This window comes from Chinchilla lanigera, unplaced genomic scaffold (genome assembly GCF_000276665.1).
Source record: "Chinchilla lanigera isolate Chin_1 unplaced genomic scaffold, ChiLan1.0 scaffold00035, whole genome shotgun sequence".
In the NCBI taxonomy this organism is placed as follows: Eukaryota; Metazoa; Chordata; class Mammalia; order Rodentia; family Chinchillidae; genus Chinchilla; species Chinchilla lanigera.
Window position 1 is genome coordinate 20,031,523 of NW_004955436.1, and position 6,755 is coordinate 20,038,277.

At 42.7% G+C, this 6,755-nt stretch overlaps 1 long non-coding RNA gene across 1 annotated transcript; it reads right to left on the reverse strand.

The window, feature by feature from the left end:
- Positions 1 to 1,988: 1,988 nt before the first annotated feature.
- On the reverse strand, positions 1,989 to 6,539 carry LOC106149025. Its single transcript, XR_001234928.1, has 2 exons — positions 6,498 to 6,539; positions 1,989 to 2,287 (listed from the first exon to the last, which is right to left on the reverse strand). It is a non-coding gene; the product is annotated as an uncharacterized LOC106149025 (long non-coding RNA).
- Between the last annotated feature and the right edge of the window lie 216 nt (positions 6,540 to 6,755).

Sequence of the window (6,755 nt, forward strand, 5' to 3'; positions counted from 1 at the left end):
GAGAGGATCCGGAGGGTATGACTGAGGTGAAAATGAGAAACTATACGTCACTTGATGTCAATGTCCTCAGTAAGGTATAGGATGAGATCATTTACCAGTGGCATTGAAGGCCTGGAAAGAGAGGTCTTAGGACAGCTCCCAGGAGCCTCCAAAGGAGTTGACTGGCACAGTAAACAAGCAGATGTGACTTTTGGGTTGTAATAGATGCCCTGGCATTATAGATGGCATGGGCCACATTGTTCTCCATCTTCCTTCAAGTTCCTTCTAAAACTGGAAATAAAATCAGGTTAGCAGGTGTGAGAAGTGTGGGGAGCAAAGCCAGAGTGTGGCAAGGCTCAAGAGTCAGTGGTGACAGTCAGGATGGAAGTAAGAAAGGCTGATGGAACTGTCAAGAAAAAGCACTGGGGCCGGGACCGAAAAGACAGATCACTGTCTCATGTCTACAGCTAATAACCTATCTGACCTTCGACAAGCTGCCAGTAAGATATCTTCTAGAAATAAAGTTTTATTGCTGATTTGACCATAAAGTCTGGCTGGGGAAGGAAACCTAGTTAGAAAGGCACTGATAATTCAGTTGAAACAGATACAGATAAGGGCCTGAAAATTTCAGGAGGGAAAGATGGGGAACTCACTTAGCAAGAAGGAAGAGGAGAGATGGAGATGCCAAGTATTTTCTTCCTGAAAAGTCTCTCTTTCGTCCTTTTGCCAGCAAGCTTCCAGCACGTTGTAGGATGCTTCTGAGTAATCATTTGGGACCTGGGATGTAGTTCAGGGGTAAAGAACTTGCTGAGCACACCCAAGGCCTGGGCTCACTTTTTAAAAAGAAGAAGAAAAATAGCTTGAGAGTTTAAATTCCCATTCTGCCTCTTACAAACTGTGTGTCTCTGGGGTTCTGTTTTCTTGCCTCAAAAATAGGGATAATAAAACAACTATATACATACACTGTTCCTTGATGCAATACATATAAGATTCCTAAAAGCAGTACTCCAAACCCTCCCTATTCTGTTTCAAAAAAAATTAGATCAACTTTCTTTATTGCTGGAGCGCTTCTTGTTTGTGTTTTCACATTTAGTCATTTAATAAAAGGCCTCATCCCTTTCCTTCCCAACAGGACCTGAGCATGTGTTTGTCTGTCTGTCCATCTCCTTAATGAGACGAGGAGCTGCTGGAGAGCAGAAAGAGTATGCTGTCGATTCCTTGCATATTCCATTGAGCTGCTACAGTGTACAGCACCCAGCAAATACTTGTTAAACAAATGATGTTATAAGCCCGAGTCGCAGAAGTTCCCTGTGCTCCATATCAATTACCCAGTTTAGGAAGAGGCAGGTGTAGAATAATTTAGCTCGGGTTTATGTGTTTTTGTTTGTTTCCAGTCAGTCTGTGACTATACATAGACTCAATCATAATGAAGCTGATGAAGGAGGGATGACATTTTGGAAGCAGAAAAGAAATTTCGGATATTACAGGCCAGCATTTGTCACCTCCCTGGCTGATAACAGCACCCGTTAGTTCCCTTTGGCTAAATTTGGATCAAATGCTGGCTGAGTGCACTAAGCAAGCCAGAACTGCATTGTACCTCTATTTTGTGACATACGAGCTCCCTGCTTTAATCTCCCCTCTACTGTATAAAAGAGGATCTGAGGCTGTTAGACTTCAATCCGGTGATTCATGCAGCTGGTACACAATAGATTCCACCTCTCTCTCCCTGCCGCACAATATCCAGCTAAACAAAATGTCTTAGAAAGCTTCAGTACATGTAGTTAGGCTGTCACAGATCCCTCCTCCACCCCCACCCCACGCACTCCTTTTTTTCTTCTGCTGAGCAAAAGAGTCCGAATGCCCAGCACCTGCCTTTTTACTGACATCTCTACAAAGGTACAAGGAATGAACCTTCTGTCAATTTCAACCAAACGATCTGTTTTGAAACAATGAGATGAAAAGCCTGGGCCTCTCTCCTTGCTACTGGATTACAGTGCAGAGGATTAAAATAAAAGACACTTGATTTTATTGATTTAATGAGGGATGGAGGCTTTCGCAGGCGCGTCATCCCTGGTGGCAAAGGCACAAGTCCTGTTGGCAGGTACCTCCGCGAAGGCACTTCTTTTCCATTTGTTTGCTTTTTCAGTGGGGCTTGTTTATGGGCTTGGCTGTTAGGATGACCCACAGTGTTCCTTCCTCTGCTGCATGAAGCAGTCAAATGTCTGCAGTGATTTCGGTGTGTGTCTCAAGACGGGAAAAGTGAGCCAGGCGCGGGGCGGGAAGCTGCTCAGCACCGCAGGATGAAGAGCTGCGGGGAGAGGTGACAGAGAAAAGCACAGGTTAAATAAAGAAGGAGAGCCAAATAGAGCAGACCGGAAAAGCAAGAGATTGTCTGCAGAACCTAGGATTTCTCAGCAGCATCTATTCCAGCCAGGGTTCTAGAGCCCTTTTCCTGTACTCCATTGTGTCCCCTCCTTGTCCACTGCCCAAGTGTGAACGGAGAAGAAAGTGACTGAGGGGCTGCAGGACCGGTCCCGGCACAGCTCCATAATCTTTTTGCTTTTGTTCTCTTCTTCTTTGGGAGTTCTCATGATATTACTATTGACATTTTCATATGGTAATTGCTTGCATTATCTGTTTCTTCTTGTTTTATTTGCCCTATTTTTATACACTCTGATTCACCGCCCACTGAGCCATGCGAGAGGGACATTGCCAGTCACCTGCGGACCAAATTTAAGCAGTGATCTCCTTTTCATACTGAAGTGGACTGCGTGTTTCATAGACGTGTCCGGCCAGCATTCCTGTTAATACGAGCACGTCTCTATATACTCTGTACGTCTATTGAAATGTATGTATGCGGTCCACCCATAGATTGAACACCCCCAGTTCCCTCTGGTGTTACTGTCTCCGTGATTGCTAGCTTAAAGAGAAACAGTTCCTGAGAGCATATGGTTTCCAAAACACAGCCCTCCAGCTCCCTTTCAGTTTACACAAAATGAACGGCCACCCCTCCCCCACAGCCTCTCAGCCTAAGCAAGCCTGAAACCAGGGGGCAAAATCATTAGTTCCCAATTACCTCAAACCACGCAAGATAACCTCTCTCAAGGGCTGTTGGTAAAATATGCACACGGTTCCACTGTCTAGACAGTTATGAAATATAGGTGTAGGGATCGGCTGCTGCGGAACACACAATGCATGTGAAATGAAGTGCTTTTATTAAAGAAGTATAATCACCAGGATAACTAATTACGTCAATACCACATAGTTAATTAAACCCATTATCGTTACTATTCCCATGGAGAGGAGGTCAAATAAAGCGACCATCTTCTTTATGCTACTACGCTAACAAAAGAAGGAGAAATTAAGTAAAACACAAAACAGACCTCTTCATTTTGTGCCTTTTAAAACATTGAATAAGTGCCCAGTAAGTCATCCAAGGTCTTCAACTGTAATTCCTACCCAGAGATGGCTAGGTTGTTCCAAAGACCACCAAGGAACTTTCCTGAACTTACCTTACTTAGGCGAAGAGATCGCTAACTCTTTATTTGACTGGTGCAAGAAGCAATGACAAGGAAAAGCAGAAGACAGAATGAACACCCAGAGGCTTTTCGCTGATATCTTGAAGAGGAACATGATGGAGGGCAGGGTTTAGATTTCAGCTCACTCTGGCTTTGTGACCAATGTTAAAAATGTGGCCCCACGTAGCCCCTAGACCTTAGCAAGGATTTGAGAATGACCCATGAAGGACAGTTGTTAAAGCTGATTTACCAGCACACAGAATACGCACCCAGAAGTTCCAATAACAACCAAGCCTTCGCCCATTGACACTAAGAACAGGATGGTTCAGCAGTGAGCATGGAAGCAGAGAGAATTCAAGAAATCTATTGTGACATTGTCTTCTGGAAGAATTTAGACAAAAACATAACTCACATATGCCTATGCCTGTGTACATACCCACATACACACACACACACACACACACACACACACACACACACACCCCACAAAGATCTCTCAAGTACTAATCTCTAGAAAATGAAACCAATATATTTGGATTCTTCTTGTCCGAAAATTCCCCAGGTCATTATATCACTGTCACACCTTCTTCTCAAAGCAGTTCATTGTACAGAAGGAGGATTTGCATTTACTTCTCCTGATTAACAAAGAAAACTTTGTATAAAAGGGCAATGCACTGAGACGTGCAAATGTGGTCAGTCTGACCCCCTGCAGGAGAAGGCAGACAAGCAGTAGGGAGAAGAGGTAGAGGAGGACTGAGAAAGAATGCTTTGATCCCAGAGCTGCACACACAATGTAGCAGGTGGCACACTCCCAGCAAGCTCTGACCCTAGCGGGCTGAAGTTTGGCATGGAGTCAAAGAGTGGGAAGCAATATAATGAGTATAGTTTCATGCAATGGTGAACAGCAGAAGGCTGCAAGATTCCTCTTCTTGCTGGGCTTTGTTGTTATGGCTGTTGTGATTGTTGCTGCTGTTATACTACCATTGCTGGTATTTTCCAACTCAGAAAATTATAATATTGCTTCAACTGCAAGATAGACCTAATTGTTTTCATACACACTGAAAGCAAAAGACAGCATGGAAAATCACAAGGCCCCATGAAAAACAAAAGGTCAGGTGTTATATTCATCCAAGAGGTTTCAGCTGACACACGAAGCTCTTAGTTTAGACATAAAGCAATTTTTTAACCATCCACAACCCTCACCTCTACCGCCAAAGCTCCCCCTAAGACTTCTTTGTTCTCCTCTGGAGCCACCATGCTACCAGCCAAGCAGACAGAAGCAGGGAGGGGATGGCGGTAACGTTGTCTCCTTTTCTCCCTGTAGCAAATCAGTTGCCAAGGCCAGAAGACTCCTTGCCATCGGCCATTTCCCTCTGACACCCTTTGTGTCACAACCCTCATCACATCTATCTCTGTTCTCCCTGCTTCCAGTCACCCTCCTCTTTCACCCCTTGTTACACAGCCCCCAGATTAATCTCTGTGCGTATTATTCCCATCTGGGGACTGTTGCCCTCAGAAAAGCATGGAGTCCCCAGAACTGCTCGATAGAATAGTTTGCAAATTACTCACATGGGCATTAGACTGTCCCAGCTACATATGCAGATTTACCCCTCAGGGCTTCTTTCCCTGTGATTTGTTGGGAACCTCACATCCACAACTCCAGACCTTTGTTTCCTAAACGACTTCCTTATACCCCATCCCACCTCAGCCCTTCTGCAATTCAGTTCATAAGTCTTTCAGTGTTTACAGTGACGCCTCCACCTGAAAGCCTTTCTGAGATGCCTCAGCCACAGATGACCACTTGGTTTCCCAGAACATATTTGTAATATGTACTTTATGACCATTACCATCCTCTGCCCATCAGAATCATTTACTCAGAATTTAAATTCCATGAAACAAATTCAGAGGTTGTATCTTGCTGATGGCCATAAGAGCTTAATTAAATATCTGCCTGCTGGGATTGGATTAAAACATCATTTTATAAGATTTTGGAGACTTCTCCCCCATGGGGTAAATATCTATCTACTTGAAAAAGTATTCCCCTATTATAGTTCAAGAAAGCAAATGAGATAAATGCATTCAAGCACTGGCATTTCCACCATTGTATGATATAAGAAAATAAGCTCCAGTATATTGGTATGGTTTTAATAAGGGTAGTGTCTCCCAAAGGTGCCCAAGGCTGGTGCTAGGGGGAAGGGATAGGACATTTGAGTGTGTAGTGGGAGGCATGCCCTCACTCCAGAGGTGTACCCCACTTAGTCCTGTCCTCTGTCTGTTTCCTGGCTTAGGATATAAGTATTTTTTGCACTATGTGTTGCTTTACAAGAGATTCAAGGCAAATTGGTCTGCCTAATCTTAGACTGAAATCTCTAGAACCCATGAGCCAACATAAGCCTTCTTTCTTTATAAGTTAACTGCCGTAAGCATTGTGTTGTAGTAACAGAAAGCTTAGCAATACTGTTGTTATAGTTAATCTATATGAGAAGCAAGGTGGGCACAACAATCCATAATTATCCACAAAGCGTTTTGACCCAATGGGACATTTTGTAATTTTGTTTAAAATTTGTGTTGAAAAATTAATGTTATTGTAAAGTCACTTTATACATTGATGTCAAGGAAGCAAAACTGCTGGGTAACTACAAAATTTTTACGTTTACCATAGTCAACTGCCCTAATCCATGCCTTTGCAATTTTAATACTTAAGTAGATTTGAAAATCTGAAATTATCTTAACTTTCAAAAACTAAGACAATTGATTGGATATATTAATGATAATAAGGACAGAATAATAGAGAGGAAATGTAAGTGTTTAGGACTTGTGAGATCTGTTTTGGTTCTACCTACCTATAAAGTAAATGCATTAATGAGTGAAGAATTACCATACACACTCACATAGGCATACACACACATACACACACAGAGTCACACTGCTGGACTTTACAAAATTTAAAAAAGAATAGCTTTAAAATTATTAATGTAAACCAGGTGTGGTGGTGCATACCTATAATCCCAGCACTCCAGAGGCTGAGGCAGGAGGATCATTGTGAGATCGAGACCACCCTGGGCTACAAAGTGAGCTCAAGGCCAGCCTGCACTGCATAGCAAGACCCTGTCTCAAAAAAAAGACAAAAAAAATTAAAATTATTAATGTAAACAAGTTGACAAGACTTAAACACTTATTCACAATTTTAAACCGTATAGTGCTAGAATTTCATTTGATTTTGGTGGACAATAAAATATTCTGCTTATTCAATAAGAT